Raw genomic sequence first — 18,319 nt, 5'->3', positions numbered from 1 at the left:
TTTTTAGTTTTTTTCCAGACAGGGTTTTAATACAGTCCTGGCTATCCTGGACTCTCTTTTGTAGACCAGGCTGGCCTCAAACTCAGAGTTCTACCTATTTCTGCCTTCTGAGTGCTGAGATTAAAGGCATGTGTCACCATGCTCAGTTTCAATAAAAAAAAAATTTAAGTATGTATACAATGTTCTGCCTGCGTGTATGCCTGCCCACCAGAAGAGGGAGCCACCATGTGTTTGCTGGGAGTTGAACTCAGCACCTCTGGAAGAGTAGCCAGTGCTCTTAATCTCTGAACCACCTCTATGACCCCCTCAAACAATTTTAAAAAATTAGTTTATTTGTACCTGGGTGTGGTGGGCCACACCATTAATCTCAAGCACTCAGGGGGCAGAGGCAGGTAGATCATTGTGAGTTTGAGGCCAGTCTGGTCTACAAACCGGGTCCCAGACAGCCAAGGCTATGCAGAGAAATCCTGTTCCAAAAACAAAAAACAAAAACAGCAACAAAAAAATTTGTGTGTGTGTGTGTGTGTGTGTGTGTGTGTGTGTGTGCGCGCGCGTGCATGTGCTGCAGGGATGTGTGCATGCTGTGGTGCGTGTGTGTGTGTGTGTGTGTGTGTGTGTTGCAGGGATGTGTGCATGCTGTGGTGCATGTGTCAAGATCGGAGGACAATTTTGGGAAGTCAGTTTTCTCCTGCCCCCTTTATGAAGTTATGGAGCTTGAACTCAGGGCTCTAGACTTGCATGGCAAGAAAACCTGTTGAGGGGCTGGAGAGATGGCTCAGCAGTTAAGAGCACTGTCTGCTCTTCCTGAGATTCTGAGTTCAATTCCCAGCAACCACAAGGTGGCTCGCAACTGTCTATAATGAGATCTGGTGCCCTCTTCTGGCATTCAGGTGTACACACAGATAAAACACTCATGTATACAATAAATAAATCTTGAAAAGTAAGCCTGTTGAAAGAAGCCAGCAGGTATGACCTTTTGTGAACTATCAACTCTCCAGAGAAGTCTAAAATTTCTGTGCTCCCCTCCTCTGCTCTTCTCCTCCCTTGTCCCCTCTCCTCTCTTCCTCTGCTCTTTTTCTCCTTTCTCTTCTCTTCCTCCTTTCTGTTCTCTTTGAGACTATTGTCCCGGGCTGGCCTTGAACTTGAGGGAATCCCCCTGCTAACTCCCACCTTCTCACTGGCACAGTGACAGGTTTGCACCCACATACATACATAGAAAGAAGCACTTCTTCCCCCGCCCCCACATATCCATCCCCCCCACATATCTGTTTCCTCCCCCCACCCCACAGCAGTTGCTGGCAGTACAGTACAGGTCAGGTCTTGCTCGTAGCCCCGTGGTCTGGAATTCAGATCCTCTTGCCTTATCCTCTCCTGCTAGGATTGTAGGTGTATACGGTTGACTAGATCAGGCTTCTCGTGTGTGTGTGTGTGTGTGTGTGTGTGTGTGTGTGTGTGTGTGTATGTGTGTACATGTGTTTATTTTATGTGCATGTGTGCTTGAGTGGATGTATATGCACCTTGTATATGCCCATGTATATGTGTATGCCCGTGGAAGTGGGCATTGGATCCCGTGGCACTGGAATTTACAGGTGGTTGTGAGCTGCCCTCTGTGGGTGGGAGCCAAACTCTGCTGCAAGAGCATCAACTGTTCTTAACCCCTGAGCCTCCCATATGTAACAACAACAACAACAACACAATTTTAAGTTATTTTTTCATGAATTTATTGTGTGCATGTGCTGCCATGTGAATGTGGAGGCCTAAGGACAATCTGTGGGAGTCGGGCCTTCCTTCCTGTGGGGATCCTGCACTCCGGCTGCCGATGACAAGTGCCTTTACCTGCTGAGCTGTCTCACTGGGCCCCTTATCTATATTTTTAATGTTGAAAATCTAGAAAATGTTTGTGAATATTTTAAATTTAATATCTAAAAGTTGTTAAGCTGGAGAAGCAGATGAGAAGCAGCAGCCAATGTGAGTGACCTGGGATCAGCTGAGGGCGAGGCCTCCAAGCAGGACTCGGGGCTAGAAACTGGAAGGTCTGGTCTGTCTGTTCAGTTCATCAGGGAAAGTTACTTTGAAGTTCTCATTGCTGTACTCAAAATATCACTTCTAATTTAGGAAATCTATATTTTACCTCAAGGTAGAATTGTGGAGAAGCCACTGCAAAGCATGACATTTATAGACACACTGGAGGAGTGCATCTGGAGTCTGGGTGTGCTCCTTCCTGACAGGAGTGTGCTGTTGGCTACTTTTCACTTAGTTATGGAATACTAAGTAGGTTTTACTAACTCAGAGGCAGTTCATATCTAAGACATGTAGGGAAAGTTCCATTGCTTTCACTGTGGAGCCACTTGGAGAGAGTCTGGATGGACTGGGCGACTAGCAGGTGGGACGTGGAGTCAGAAAGACTGCTGCAAGCTAAGAGGTAAGAGATGGCGCAGCTGATGACCATAAGGACCTGAGTTTGGATCCCCATCATCAACATTAGAAAATAAAAATACCAGGCATTGTAGTGTATGCCTGTAAAGTCCCAGTGCTGGGCAGGCAGATGGAGCATCCTGGGGCTCAGTGGCCGGCCAGCTAGCCTCGTTGAAGAACTTGGTTCCAGGTTCAACGAGAGACTGTCTCAAAGGACAAGATGGAGAGTGAGTGATTGAAGACCACACTAGACATGGACCCCTCCCACATGAACCCCATACACATATGCAAGCGCACACACAAACCCAGCACACACACACACACACACACACACACACACACACACACAAACCCTGCACACACACAAACCCAGCACACACACACACAAACCCAGCACACACACACACAAACCCAGCACACACACACACACACACACAAACACAGTACACACACACACACACACACAAACCCAGCACACACACAAACCCAGCACACACACAAACCCAGCACACACACACAAACCCAGCACACACACAAACCCATACACACACACAAACCCAGCACACACACAAACTCAGCACACACACAAACCCATGCACACACACAAATCCATGCACACAGTCTTAGTGGCTTTTCCTGAAGTTTGTTCATGGAAGCAGGTCTAGACTGTTCAGTGTTCTAAAACTCATGGCGAAGTACAAGGAATGTGGTCTCTCCCTGGAAACAGCTGGTACAAAAGTACTTTCCAAGGAAGGCTATGATGTGCTTCCTTTTAAATGCAAAGTCACATTTATATGAATGAGCTTTCTCTCTGTTTTGAGTCTGGGTCTTGAACATGGCTGTGCTCCTGCCTGAGCATCTTGAGTGCCACCACAGCTGGCTGTCCTTGTTTTAAATTTTATAAGACTACAAATAGGATGGGAAGGAGTTTAGTGCTTTGACCATGTACTTAAAAATGGCTCAGGTGGGGCTGGGTGTAAGTCAGCCTGGTCTATACAGAGAGAGAACCAGGCTCACCAGGGCTGCTTAGGTAGATCATGTCTCAAAAAACAAAACAAAAGTGGCTCAGATGTGCTGGAGATGAAGCTCAGGGTTGGAGCACGTGAGTCTGCTTCACTTCCTAGCACCATCAAAACAAAGTGGTTACAATAGTAAGGGTTTCTGGGTGTGGTGGCTCCTGCCTTTAATGCCAGCACTTGGGAGGCAGAGACAGGCCAGCCTGGTCTACATAGTGAGTTTCAGGACGGCCAGAGCCACATAATGAGATCCTATATCACAAAACAAAACAAAACAAAACAAAACAAAACAAAACAAAAAAACCCCAAAAACCAAATAAAAATGAAAGGAAAAAAAAATATATATACTCAATGTTATATGTAACATTGTAACAAGGTAAACCATAGCTTTTCATTTTTCTTCTTGTTTTATTGATGTTAATTTGCATACTTTTTAGTGTTTTCCTCAAATATTTCCCTATAGAAGCTCTCTAGTTTGATTTTAAACATTGCCCTTGTACCACAAGATGGGCTTTTCATCAGGATGTATCAGATAGGGTCCTTGCCATCAGTTTTCTTTGGGAGTATCTTAGAAAAGAACATCTTTCCTTCGTGAATTTTAAGAATTTTTTTGGTTTTAGAAGCTGCTGGGACAGAAAGTGCTCCATTGTATCCGCCTTACCTGAAGATTTTCTTTAATTAGCTAATGAACCCTGAGTCCGGGCAAGTCCTATCCTGTGTACTTTTACTAGTCCTACGCCAGGTATGTGCAGATGTGTCTTTCAGGAAAGGTGGTTCATAGAGGCAGGATCAAGGGCCCCTGGGAGAGCACAGTTATCAGCTACTCATGGCTGCATGGCTGGGCTTCCTGTACTATTCCACAGTGTCCACTGCGGACCCTGGGGGCCCGGGCAGACACTGAACTTGCCTCTGCTTCCATGCTGTAGTTTAATATTAGGAAGCTATTGTCCAGGACTGGGGATTGTATCTATGGTCATAAGAAAGGGCATTCATTGCCACTTAATCTGTTTCCAGAGCGTTCTCATATTCTCATTCCCCCCCCCTCCCGTCTCTGACACAGGGTTTCTCTGTGTAGTCTTGGCTGTCCTAGACTCAGTTTGTAGACCAGGTTGGCCTCAGACTCACTGCGATCCGCCTGCCTCTGCCTCCTGTGTGCTGGGATTAAAGGCGTACACCACCACGCCTGGCCCAGAACATTCTCTTTCTCTCTGTAATTTTTATTTATTTATTTTAAACAGGGGTTTTCTTGTAGTCTTGGCAGTCTTGGACTCCCTTTGTGGGCCGATCTGGCCTTGAGCTCACAAGGCTTTACCTGTCTCTGCCTCCTGAGTGCTGGGATTGAAGGTGTGCACCACCACTGCCCTGCTGTCTCTCTAATTTTTGAGCCAGGAGTGTCACTAAATGTAGAGGTTGGCCTTGGGCTCACTGAGTAGCCCAGGCTGGCCACAAAGCTATGCTCCTTTTCCTCTTGAGTGGCTGGAATTTCAGGCCCAGCTGTAAATGCCACCCCTTCCCTTCTTCTGGAAGATCAGTAAAAACACTCAACTGCTGAGCTATCTCCAGCCCTGCAACTGTGAACTCTAAATTCTACACTTGAGTTTTTCTTGCCGACTGTTTCCTATGAAGTGAGGGTAATCTTGCCCTTTAAATTTACTGTTTTGTACAGGAAAACACTGGCTAGTATATTTGGATACTGTTTCTTCAGTTAGTTAGTAGATAATGCCTGTTCAAGAACCTTTGTCTCACTAGTCAGCCCAGTTCTATTTTGGAGTGGAGCCGAAAAAGAAAATATGTCAGCATGATGCTGACCCTGCCTCTCATGGGCTTTGCGTGGTGTGGTCTGAGGGGAAGGGAAACTGCAGAGTGTAGGACCTGTGTCATCTTCCACCTGGGCTGTGGCCCAGGGCCAGCCACCCATCTCCCGCAGCTGTGTGCTGAAGCAAGCCTGTTCAGGATTGCAGCTCTGGTTACCAGGCTTCTTAAGCCTAGTGTTGGGGACCAATCTGGAGGAGCTGCTGTGGTTGTACCACTTCCTGAGGAAGTGGCTGAGGCTCCAGCCTCTGGGAAGCTTTATCCTTGTGTTCCCCTGGGGTGGTGCGGGGTGGGGAGGGTGTAGGGGTGGGGAGGTGGGGGGGCAGTAGAAATAATATGCAGATAGCTTCCTTTGAGGCTGGCGCTTGGAAGGCTTGGAAGGCTTGTGCCTCTGGCTGGGTCAGTGCTTGCCTTTAATCACCTCCGCTGCTCCGCTATTCTACTGTCACACAATAGAAGGAAGAGGACTTTTGTGTCTCTGAAAAGGAGTTTTCAGGATTATGTTCTGATGTGACTGTTGAAAATGTAATATTTTAAAAGAAATCAACTTAATTGACTAATAGCACACAGCCTTCCAGGAGTATTTTCTGTAATCAGAGTCAGGGTGAAACCACAGGATGACTCATTAAAGGAAAATCAAGTATTGTGAAATGTATGAGCTATTTAGAACCTACAAATCAAAGTCACATATTATGTCATTGTATTACATGTGGGTGGGAGAATCTTCACTGAACTCTAGGCTACATAATTTCTGGTTTTTAAAATTAATATGAAATTAATCATATTTAGAGTTTTCTTTTCCTGTTTCAGTGTATGGAGTGTCGCGTCCTGCTTCTTTTTTTCCTGTCTTTCCCAAGCCTGTTAGACAGATGTGCTAGTGGTTAACGAGTTTGAGTGGACAGCTGTGGTTAGCTAGGTAGAGGTGGATAAAGGCACCGTGGCTGCCACAGGAGAGGCACCTCTTTCCCGTGGACCCCAGCTCCAGCAAGTTGTTTATCCATGTAGCGTATATCCACATCCCTGTGTCTCCTGTACAGAGCAGTTAGAAAGAAAATGACACAAGTGAAGCAGGTGCGGAAGAAAGGCAGACTGCTGCTCCTAAATTAAGTACCTTCCATCCTTAACTGCCTCACCTGGGCTGACCTGAGCATGTGGTTTTTTTGTTTTTTGTTTTCCTTTTGCCTAAGGGTGGTTATTCTATTTATGAACCCAGTGTATTCCTGGTTATTTAAAAACTTTGTTGTAAAGTTACACTATTTAATATTTGTGTGGGTGCACACAAGGGACAGTTTGCATGAGTCAGTTTTCTCTTTCTACCATGTAGGTGCTGGGGATTGAACTGAGGTCATGATGTTGGTGGCAGTGCTTTGCCCATTGAGCCATCTTGAAGCCCTGCTCCCTGCTCCTTCTGCTGAAAGGGTTAAAATATTAGGTATGGAAGGAATGCCAGCCACTGGATTTAAAATATTGTATCTGGGGCTGGAGAGATGGCTCAGAGGTTAAGAGCACTGACTGTTCTTCCAGAGGTCCTGAGTTCAATTCCCAGCAACCACATAGTGGCTCACAACCATCTACAATGTGATCCAATGCCCTCTTCTGGCCTGTAGATGTACATATAGACCATGTATACATAATAAGTAAATAATTAAAAAAACAAAAAACAAAATACATTGTGTCTGGCTAGGAGTGGTGGTACATGCCTTTAATCCCAGCACTCGGGAGGCAGAGGCAGGTGGATTGCTGTGAGTTCGAGGCCAGACTGGTCTACAAAGTAAATCCAGGACAGTCAAGGGTACACAGAGAAACCCTGTCTCGAAAAACCAACAAAACAAACCAAACAGACAAACAAACCCCCCCAAAAACCCACATTGTGTCTGTGTGTGGTATATGATCATTTGTGTGTGCCAAGCACATCCCGGTGCCAGTCCCTGCTCTGTCTTTCTCCTCCTTACCTTCGGGTGGGGTGGGGGCCAGGCTCTCACACAGCGGTCTTCTTGTCTCTGCTCTGCATAACACTAGGGTTACAGGCATGAGAATGACCACACGTGGCTTTTTCCAGGAGCTCTGAGGATTTGAACTGGGGTCCACATGATCATACAGCAAGTAATTTTACCTACCGAATCATCTCTTAAGACCTCTAGTTACACGAGCCGGGCGTGGTGGCGCACGCCTTTAATCCCAGCACTTGGGAGGCAGAGGCAGGCGAATCGCTGTGAGTTCAAGGCCAGCCTGGTCTACAAAGTAAGTCCAGGACAGCCAAGGCTACACAGAGAAACCTTATCTCGAAAAACCAAAAAAAAAAAAAAAAACCAAAACCAACCCCCCCCCCAAAAAAAACCAAAAAAACAAAACCCCAAGACCTGTAGCTACTGTTCTGTGAGCCCCTGTCCCTCTCTCAAACTTGTTTTCTTTTTCCTCTTCCTCCTTTTTCTCTCTTCTTCCAGTGAGCTAAGTGGCTCCTCTCTTTCCCTTTAAAAGAGACGTAGGACTCCTGTTCTTATGAACTTTGAAAAATCACCAGATAAAATGGACCATGTTTTACAACCAGGGTTAAAAAGGTGTCTCAAGCTGGGCATGGTGGTGCACACCTTAATCTCAGCAATCAGAAGGCAGAGGCAGGCGGATGTCTGTGAGATCGAGGCCTGTCTGGTCTCCAGATGAGTTCCAAGGCAGTTGAGGTTTTATAGAGAGACGTTGTTTGAAAAACCAGACAAAAAGATGTCTTATGGTCTGTCTTGTGCAAATGTCCTAAGGCTTTTCCTTTAACAAGGGACTCTATATTCTCACACCCTCAACTTTTCTGCTGCTGGTGATGAACCCAGCTCTTCTGTGAAGCTTTTCTTGACTTGGAAGTAGTTCATTATTTACATTAGGACATTTCCCTTTAGCTAAGATCCTTGAGGATGGAGAAAGTGTTAAAATGTGAGGCTCTTCTTCCCACCCTCTTCACTCTGAAGTCCAGAGCACACTGTGCCTTGGATGACTCCCCTCATGTTGTTCCTTGAGACATGGTAGGCATACATGTTATGACTTTTTGTTTGTTTGGTTGGTTTTGGTTTAGCTCTGGGATGTAAGCACAGGGCCTTACGCATGCTAGCAAACATCCTGCCATTAGGGTCATGAGTTAAGGGTGAGCAAATTATTTTAATGTATCCATTTTCCCAATTTTCCATCTTATCCCATGAGTTAAAAATGTGAATCTGAAGCCGGGTGTGGCGGTGCATGCCTTTAATCCTAGCAGTTGGGAGGCAGAGGCAAGCGGATCGCTGTGAGTTCGAGGCCAGCCTAGTCTACAAAAGACAGTCCAGGACAGCCAGGACTATTGCACAGAGAAACCCTGTCTCGAAAATCTAAAAACCAAACAAAAATGTGAATCTGGGCCAGGTGTGATGGCGCATGCCTTTAATCCTAGGACTCAGGAGACAGAGACAGGCAGATGTCTGTGAGTTCCAGGCCAGTCTGGTCTACAAAGAGAGTTCCAGGACAGCAAAGGCTATACAGAGAAACCCTGTCCTGAAAAACAAAACAAAAAAACAAAAAACAAAAAACAAAAAAACACCTGGGTTAAAGCCAGTGTGTGAGAACTCAGAACTGTTTGCTGAAGGTTCTTTTGTTTTGTTTTGTTTGACATTTCTTATTTGTGGAGGAATTCTGAGAAGTTTCATCAATGTCCCTTAGAAAAGTCTCAGCAGCCGAGTCTGAGAGGCAGTCCTTGATAACTGCAGCTTTTGTGTTGACATGGAAGAGTGTGTGTGGCGGGGTGGAAGCACACTGACATACGAGCTGTGCCTGCGACACATTGTTGAAACGTAGAAAGGTCTGTGGTGTAATCCTAGCACTCAGGAGGCCGAGCCAGGAGGACTGCGTTTGAGGCTAGCCACCAAAATGGAGAGAGGCCCTGACTCTACAGAGCAACGGCACAGAACGGCTTGTGATGTTGAGTGTTACATGGGGTATGTGCGTACGTGCTCACGTATGGGTTCAGAGCTCCTTGTTTCAGATGTTACCAGAGCTTCTCTCACATGAATTGGCCATTCCCTCGGCCTTTTGCTGGGTTTTAGAGTATTGGCAAAGAACATGTTGTACCAGGTTGGAGAGATGGCTCAGCGGTAAAGAGCACTGTCTGTTCTTCCAGAGGTCCTGAGTCTAATTCCCAGCAATCAAATGGTGGCTCACAACCATCTATAATGAGATCTGGTGCCCTCTTCTGGTGTTCAGGTTTACATGCAAATTGACCACTCATATACATAAAATAAACAAATTTAATAATAATAATGAAAGAACATGTACAGTTATAATCAGAGAAAGCTCAGCACATTTGAGTTAGTGGATAAGAAATGATGTCTGTGGCAACGCAGCATGGCTGCTGAAGGGAGGGTTGCTAACAGAACAGCTACTGTATTCATTGCTGAGGCGGTTGGGAAAGGTACAGGATCTCCCCAGCTGCAGCAGAGTGAAGACTTAGGATTTGGGTCTTGCCACAAGATGATGTGTGGCCTGTGGTTTCTGTAGTGCCGGCGCACATGGCATCTCAAGTAGTGCCGTGTCAGATAGCTACAGGCCAGCCCAGCTTATCAGCCCAGCATTTCTGATTTGTACTTCAAAGGGGAAAAAGAATAATTAGAAGTTTCCATGAGCTGCTTTAGACTCTAGTGACTATTTCCCTATTATTAAGTTAATAATTAGCTTTTAGAATTGAGGTAATTGGGAGGCTGCATACAGTTTGGGGCCCAAGTGCTTATTACTTAATATATTTATTTCTTGAAGATCTAATTTGCTACCTGTGAAACGGTTGCCTTGGTATTTTGTTATCATCTGCAAAGGGTTTGCCTTGGGCTATTGGTGGCACAAGCCAGAGAGAGCTGTGAGTCCAAGGGGAGAATGGTTCCCGCTTTTACCTAGCCATAGATCCCTTGGGTGATCTGAATATTCTGGTTCTTCAGGGATACCAAGGAAATGTTTGTTGGCTTGATTGGAGCTTTTCCTGGCCTCTGCAGTCTTTGGGAGTGGGGTAGAGACTCAAAGCATGAGCAAGAGAGTGCTCTGCAGTTTCTGTCCCCACTCCCTGTGTCCTGCACTGCTATCCTGTTCTGGCCTCTCTGCCCTATGGTTCCCTGGTGCATTTTGTTTTCTTCTGTGAGGCTGAGTCTTGCTGTGTAGGTCTGGCTGGCCTGAAACTCACACTGTACACCAGGCTGGCTCCGTCCTTGTGGCTTCCTGAGTGCTAGGATTACAGGTGTACAGAAGTATATAATGTGATTCTCATCATGCCATTGAAAATGGGAAGAACACCTCCTGCCCAGGAGGTTAAGCGGAAGAATGATGTGTGCTGTTGTCACTGCTCCAGCCAGGAAGCCTGTGCTCGCCTGGCTGTTAGAGCAGTCACGTGCTGAGTGCGTGCATGCCAGCCTCTTTATTCCTCTCCAAGGCGGTGACCAGCACCAACTCCTGTTGCAGCTTTGAGCTCTTTTTCATTGGTAGCTAACTCCTTGTAGATTTTCAGACATTCCTTGGAATTTTTGTAAACACAGCTAGCCTACTAGCTGCTTTTTGGTTTTGGCTTTGTTATTTCAATCGCATTCCTTACTTGGGGCGTTTTGCCGGGCGTGGTTGGCGCACTCCTTTAGTCCCAGCACTCAGGAGGCAGAGGCAGGCAGATCACTGTGAGTTCGAGGCCAGCCTGGTCTACAAAGCAAATCCAGGACAGCCAAGGCTGCACAGAGAAACCTTGTCTTGAAAAACCAAAAAACCAAACTTGGGGTGTTTTAGAAACTAACATATATACCTTGTGCTGTCTTACTGGTCTCCTGCATGTCCATGCTGCTGGTGTTCCCAGCCTGGCGCCAGATGCCAGCATTTCTAACGTCCTTTCTTTGTGGTGCTAGGGAGTAAAATCTAGTGCCTCATGGTTCCCAGGTGAGCCCTGCACTGTGGCCTGCATCCCCAGCTCTTCCTGCCGTCCCGCCTCTTCTCTTTTGCACTTCCAATCTGCCTGCCTCAGCCTTCTCAGTGCTAAGTTGCTAGTTTGTACCACTGTGGGGCAAAACAAGGCCCTTCCTGGCATGCGCCCCTCCTCCTTTCTGTTTTTCATGATGTTGAGGATGGGACCCAGTTCCTTCCATGTTTTAGGTAAACGAGCTATCACTGAGCTTTGTCTCTAACCTGGGTGTTTTCTGTTTATCTTTTTATTTTCAGACAGTTTTACTGTGTAGCTCTGGCTGGCCAGGAACTTACTATGTAGATCAGGTTGGCCTCTAACTTAGTGGATATCTGTCTCTGCTTCCCTAGTGCAAAAGGGGTGTACTCCAATACCTGGCCTCACTTAGTCATTTAGTGGTGTGTGTGTGTGTGTGTGTGTGTGTGTGTTTCTAGAATTTTGTATGCTGAGAACTGAATCCTGGGCCTTGAGCAAGTTGACAAGTCCTATATTGCTGAGGATTTTTGTTTTGTATTGTTTTGTTTTTTGTGTTTTGAGACAGGGTTTCTCTGTGTAGCCCTAGCTGTCCTGGAATTCACTCTGTAGACCAGGCTGCCCTCAAACTCAGAGATCTACCTGCCTCTGCCTCCTGAGTGCTAGGATTAAAGGTATGTGCTACCACTGCCTGGCTCAGTTTCCCCCTTCATTTTTATTGTAGTTAAGTATACATAACTTAATATTCATGATATTTAACCATTCATGAGAATATAGTTGAATAATACGATACAGGTTACTCACAGTAAACTTTTTTGGGGGGATATTAAAAAACACTGAGCTAAACAGACCATCAGTCTCTGTCTCCATTTCCACCAGCCTCTGTAGAGTTTCCTGTAACCTCACCAGGCAGACTACCACCTGTATGAGAAGGTAGGGAAGGAAATAGGGTTATGGGATATACCATATCCACCCACCTGCCCACACACCCACCTGTGCCCTTTGATCTCGGTATGGGAGGATGGCTTTCCACATCGCTCTCCTTGCCTTTCTTTTGTTCCTCAGTGATTTCACTACAAATTACCTAAAGTTCTTTTAAAGGTATTTAATAAATTAAGTGACAGCTCTGCATGCTTTATGTCAGGATTCAAAGCACCTGGAAGTTGAAAGGACCTTGAGCAGGTTGCAGCAGGCTGGTGGAAGGTGCTGATGCTATAGGCTCTGGACAGGGGAGGAGGCTGAGATGCTGATGGTGATGAGCACTGGGAAGAGACCCCAGTGTTCTGTGGCTGTTGATCCAGGGCAGGCAGCCTGGCCAGGTGCAGCCATGAAAGAAGCAGACTTGCCTTTGTTCTGGGATCAAGCCTTAGGTTGTAAGCCATTTTCCCTTTCTGTTCCCCCACCACCACCCCCAACCCCGCCTCCCTCAGGGCTTGAGGAGATATGCAAAACATTCTCTAGGTTGGATTTTCCCTTTGATTTGGGCTTGGCCTAAAAGGGGATTCTTTTTTTTTTTTTTTTTTTTTTTTTTCTGAGACAGGGTTTCTCTGTGTAGCCTTGGCTGTCCTAGACTCACTTTGTAGACCAGGCTGGCCTCGAACTCACAGTGATCTGCCTGCCTCTGCCTCTCGAGTGCTGAGATTAAAGGCATGTGCCACCAGGCCAGGCTTTAAAAGGAGATTCGATTCTTATTCATGTTTCATTCTGTGGGCTTTAGATTTGGTAGGCTCGATACCAGAGCATTCCTGAACCTGAATTAATAAATAATCTAAACTGTGCAGTTTTCTGGGTTATAAAGAGTCTAAAAACACTTAGCTCTTTAGAGCTTTAAGTGTATTGAAGTTGGGAGGGAAAATATGTGTAATAATCTTTTCCACAGATTGATGAGATTTGATTTTTCAACTAAACTCTATTTCTGAGATGTCGGATACTTAACATCGTCTGACAAATGACAGGATTTGCTTTGCTTCTTTGTGAGAGCTTTGACACAGCGCTCAGGTGCTCACAGGGCTATAGTGGGAACGCTTCACAAGGTGGATTGGCGTTGTCCTGGGAAGAAAACAAGAGTTCCTCATCAAGTTTTGGAATGAGGCTGAAGAGCAGCAGTTTTTACACATGAACTTAAGCTTGTTAGGTATCTTTTTCAACACTTTTTTTTTTGGTGGGAATAATATATGTGTGGATATTAAAAAATGAATACAACGTGCCATTCATATTCCCCATAGGTAGTGAGTGTGAACTGCTTGTCTGTTCTTTTGTTGCTGACTTGTATACTTCTGGTTGGACTTGGTTGTGACGTCCGTGTGATGCGCTGGGCCTGGATCCTCACACATCTGCTATCTCCTACTGGCCATGTGTGTCCTAATGAGAGACCTCCTCTGCCTGGTGCATTAAGTAAGAGTCATAGGAACAAGGAGAACAATAGTGTCCCTGCCAGCTTGGCCTCCTTACCACCGGGGACAAGAGCACAAATGGAGACCAGATGGCTAAATATTTAAATGCTGTAATTAAATATTTAAAGCATACCTTTAAATATTTAAAAGGTATACCATATGCCTAAATATTTAAAGAGTTTAAATCAGGCTCTGTTTGGCTGGGCCTGGTGTCCCCCCCAGGACTGGAGCCCCCCAGCTCTCTCGGTGCCAGTGTCTAGTGACTGATGGCTTGAACAGCATGCCTGGATTCCCATGAGCTAAACGGACAGTGGGATCAGTGGGGTGGTGGACGGTGCGGTTGGAACCCCAAGACCAATGGGCTGTGAGCAGAACAAGCCTTCTAGGGAGCTTGGAAGTTTCCACTCAGGATAGCTTCCTTGTGTCTTCCACACCTTGCCCTCTACCTGCCTTCTTCACAGAAGCAAGGTCAGAAGCTCACTTAGGTTCCCAACACGCCAGGGGCTGCATGCCTTCTCCCAGCTTCTTTCTTTGCTTCTTTTCTTTCCTTTTCCTCTCCTTCCTTCCCCCACCTACCTACCTCTTTCTCCTTCCTTCCTTCCTTCCTTCCTTCCTTCCTTCCTTTCTTTTCCTTTCCTTACTGTCTTTCCAGACAGACTTTACTCTGTAGGCCTCCCTGCCTGGTTTGGAACTTGCTATGTAAACTGGACCACCCTGGAAATTACTGCATTTCTGCCTCCCAAGTGTTGTGACCACTTGTAACCACAAGTGCGTCACCGCTTGCTGTCCTTGAGGCCCATTTCTTTCCTCTGGTATCCAGGACAGAGGCTGTGGCTTGTATACACAGGCCCCTTTCTCTTCCCTAATCATTTGCTAAACTAACTTCTAAAACTAAAACAGAGCTGGATGTGGTGGCCATGCCTTTAATTCCAGTACTTGGGAAACAGAGGCACAGGTTTCTCTGTGAGTCCAGGCTAGCCTGCTCTACATAGTGAGCTCCAGGTTAGCCAGGGCTACATAATGAGACTCTGTCTCAAAAGCAAAACAAACAAAATACCCCCCCCCTCCCCGAAGTCAACTGCCCTCAAATCCCCAAAGAAAACAAAATTGGACAAAATAAAGAGTAAATTTTCCCTTGAGACTGAAAAACACCTCTGTCTTTGAGCTTGAGGTGAATGGATTGTCCAGAGCAGGGTGAGGTGAGGGATCCCTTTGTCTGGGCAAAGTTTCCATGTGGCTTGATTATTACGGAGACAACTTGATGACACCCCAGCAGCCCTTACAAGTGTGTGTGGGACAATTCTGGGACCAGTGAGGGTGTGCCATGTGTATTTGTTTTCAGGGCTGCCAGGTGGTGCAGATAAAGAGTGTAAGACACCCAGATGAAGGAGAGGACACGTTTCCTGTGACCACTGTGTATGTGAAGGGCTCACGTTTCTGTGCCTCCTGCATTTTCTTTGTTGGCTCCATGATGACCCCTTCAGGTTGGCTCCTTTGGCTGTGAAGGTGTTCTTTCATTTCTGCCATAGCCTCCTTTTTTTCCCCTGCACTTTTTATTCTCTGGGATACTCTACGTGAGGGTAGCTGAATTTTTATTATTTTTTGGGGGGTGGGGTGAGGTGTTGAGACAGTGCTCGAGGTTTAGCCCTTATTGTCTTATTGTCTGCTACTTTTCTGTTGCTGTGGTAAAACATCAGGACCAAGGCAGCTCATAACAAGAAGGATTTATTTTGGACTTATGGGAAAGCATTGTAGTAGGCAGGGGCTGGAAGCTGAGAGCTAAGGACTCATTTTGAAGCACAAACAGGGAGCAGAGAGAGACCCCTTAAACTCTCAAAGCTTGGTCCCAGTGATGTGTTTCTTCCAACTTGGCCAAACCTCCCAAGTCTTCCCAAACAGTGCCAGAACTTGTGGGGGACATCCACTCAAACCAGTAGACTGTTCTACTCTCTGAGAGATTTCCCTGACAATCCCCCCTCATTTTATCTTTTATTCAGCCATGAATAGCTGTTTTTTCCTTTTTTTCTCTACCAGTACGGTTGTGTGTGCAGTGTTGATCAGCATCTTGAAACATCTCTCCTTTTCTTTTTTTCTGTCTTTTGCTTTTCATTTATTTCCATCTAATTTTCAGCAGAGGCTCCCTCCTGTTGATCAGCTTCAGAGATTAGGCTCTGAAAACCTGCTGGAGCTATACGTACAGGTGGGGCCTCTCTTTGGGCGGTGAGTGGGTGTGTGGCTCCCCTCTGACCTGGAGAACCTCGTACCTCTTCACCAGAGCTGTGCTTCCTAGGATCTAGGACACTTTTAAGGTTCCTGCCATGGCTTTGGCTTTTGCAGATAAATTGGACAGTGACTTTCCTTGCTGTTGTTTGCCTCGTTCTCAGGAGCCTCCTTGGCATCGGTGACCCTAAAGAGGCCCTCCTTTTTTCTATCTGCCTGGGCTCATTTACTTCCATCCAGCCCAGCTCCCAGCCCTCTCACTTCCTCCTTCCATGCTTTCTTTTCCTCTGCTGACGGAGGCCTTGGGGTCTCTATCTGTAAGATCAGGGCTCAGCATCTTTTCTCGGTGCAGCCTCCCTGAGCTCTGATCCTGGGTAAGCAGCTGCGGCTTCCTGACCTCTTCCCAGACTTCACCATGTCTTACTTGCCATGCCTTTCAGCACCCAGAATATACTTCTATAACACCTGCCGAGACTTGGTTCACACACTGTTCAGTAACTCATTTAAAGCACTTGTTCAGTGACTTTTAGCACATTCTTCATCACTTTGGTCAGTATTAGGACATTAGGATATTTTGATGATTGATCACCTCATAAAGAAAACCTACGTTCTGTGTAGCCCTGGCTGTCCTGGAGCTCAGTCTATAGACCAGGCTGGCCTTGAGCTCAACAGCTTGGCCTGCCTCTGCCTGACCACCACCATGTCCAGCTTGTAGAACCTGTGTGTTTCACTGTTGCTGCTTCTCCCAAGGTCCTGCCCCTCAATAAGTACTGCTAAGAAAATTATTCATATTTTTATTTCTTGTGGTGTTGGGTATAGAACTTCACCAAGCCATCTTGCCAATTCCTTGTTTATATCTTAGAAAAATACTTTTAATGTTATTTTTGTAAATTTTAGGAATAAGAAGGAACACATGAGTTTATTCATCTCTTTCTGGCCTTGAGGGAGCATATTGGTAAGAAGAGGAGATGCAAATTAATCAACTGTTATTTCAACAGTTTAGAAACTATTTTTTTCTCTATCTTCTTTTTTCCCTCTTTTCTTTCATTTTCCTTTCCCATTTCTTCCCTTAGTTTTAAATTGTGTGTGTGTGTGTGTGTGTGTGTGTGTGTGTGTGTGTGTGTGTGTGTGCGTATGCACACGTGCACGTGTGTGCAGTTTGCCTGCATTTATGTTTCTTTACTATGTGTGTACTTGGTACCTGAGGAGAGCAGAAGGGGACATCTGATCCCTGGGGACTGAAGTTACATACAGACAGTTGTGAGCCAACTTGTAGGTGCTGGGAATTAAATCCCGAATCCCCTGAAAGAGCAGCCAGTATTCATAACCACTGAGCCATCCATCTCTCCAGTCCCACTCCTTTGGCTCTCGGTCTCTCTTGGTCTCATATTCTCTCTCTCTCAAAGCCAGGAACTCTCTGTGTAGCCCTGGCTGTCCTGGAACTTGCTATGTAAACCTGGGTGGCCTTGGACTCATAGAGATCAGCCTGCTTCTGCCTTCCAGAGTGCTGGCATTAAAGGGCTATTCCATCATACCTGGCCTCCTTTAATCTTTTGAGACAAGGTCTTATGTTGTACCTGCTGACCTTGAACTCACTATGTATTAGTCAAGGCTGCTGTGACCTCGTAATCCACATGTCCCCTTTCATTGCATTACAAACACACGCAGCACAGCTGTACCTGTCTTTAGATTGCTTATTTCCACGGCCCTTTGCCCACTTGTCTTGGAAAAGAATATTGTGGTTTTAACTTTGCTCGACCTAGAGCTCCTTGGTCTTTCCAGCTTCCTGTCCCAGCTGTAACATCCTTATTGCTTAAGAGTTGAATTAATAACTAAAGCCCAAGCTTTCTGTGGGTTTCCTTTGTTTTTAACCCTGTGTCCAATCTCCAGTCTCCACAGACTCCCTGCCTTTGATTGTTTCTCCGTCTTGCTTGGCTTTGATGACCTTGACAGGTTTTTGGAATGGTCAGGGATTTTGTGAATGTCCCTGGTTGGCATTTGTCTGATGCTTAGGTTAGACATTGTGCTCCTGGGAGATAATGTGCCATTCTTATCATACAAAAGGACACACTGTAAACATGACTTGTCCTGCTTAATGTTAGTTATTTACTGGTAGTCTTTGTTTGGTTTTTGTGTGAGACAGGGTCTCCTTGTGTAGCCCTGGCTGGCCTGGAAATTGCTTTGTAGACCAATCTGGCCTCAAACTCACAGAGATCCATTGTGCCTCTGCCTCTTAAATGCCAGTATTAAAGGCAAACACCACCATGTCTGCTGCTTGATGTGCATGGCACAGAGGTCAGAGGCCTACAGAGAGTGACTTGTAGGAGTCTGTTCTCTTTTCCACCGTTGGGATCAAGGCATTGAATGCAAGCCGACTGGTCGGGCTGCACACTAGGCCTGTGGACCTGCTAAGCTATCTTGTCCTTGTTTACTTTTTACATTTTTCTTCATCAGTCACTTACATCATGTGGACTCAGGGCTCCTTATTGCATATTTGGGGCTGTAATCCACTGCAGCCTTGTCATTCAGTGTAGTCCACGTTGCTGTTGCCT

General features: G+C 46.0%; 1 protein-coding gene and 1 long non-coding RNA gene across 12 annotated transcripts in view; one reads left to right on the top strand and one right to left on the bottom strand.

Moving 5' to 3' along the window:
- Positions 1 to 18,319, top strand: part of ZNF532 (zinc finger protein 532) — a 116,755-nt gene that overhangs the window by 19,024 nt on the left and 79,412 nt on the right. The window lies entirely within an intron of this gene.
- LOC311596143 lies at positions 1,454 to 5,434 on the bottom strand. The gene is made up of 2 exons (XR_014778731.1): positions 2,984 to 5,434; positions 1,454 to 2,281 (listed from the first exon to the last, which is right to left on the bottom strand). It is a non-coding gene; the product is annotated as an uncharacterized lncRNA (long non-coding RNA).

Source organism: Acomys minous (genome assembly GCF_964271855.1).
Source record: "Acomys minous genome assembly, chromosome: 4".
NCBI lineage: Eukaryota > Metazoa > Chordata > Mammalia > Rodentia > Muridae > Acomys > Acomys minous.
Note: the sequence above shows the minus strand (reverse complement) of the source record. Positions and strands in the feature narration are given on the sequence as shown.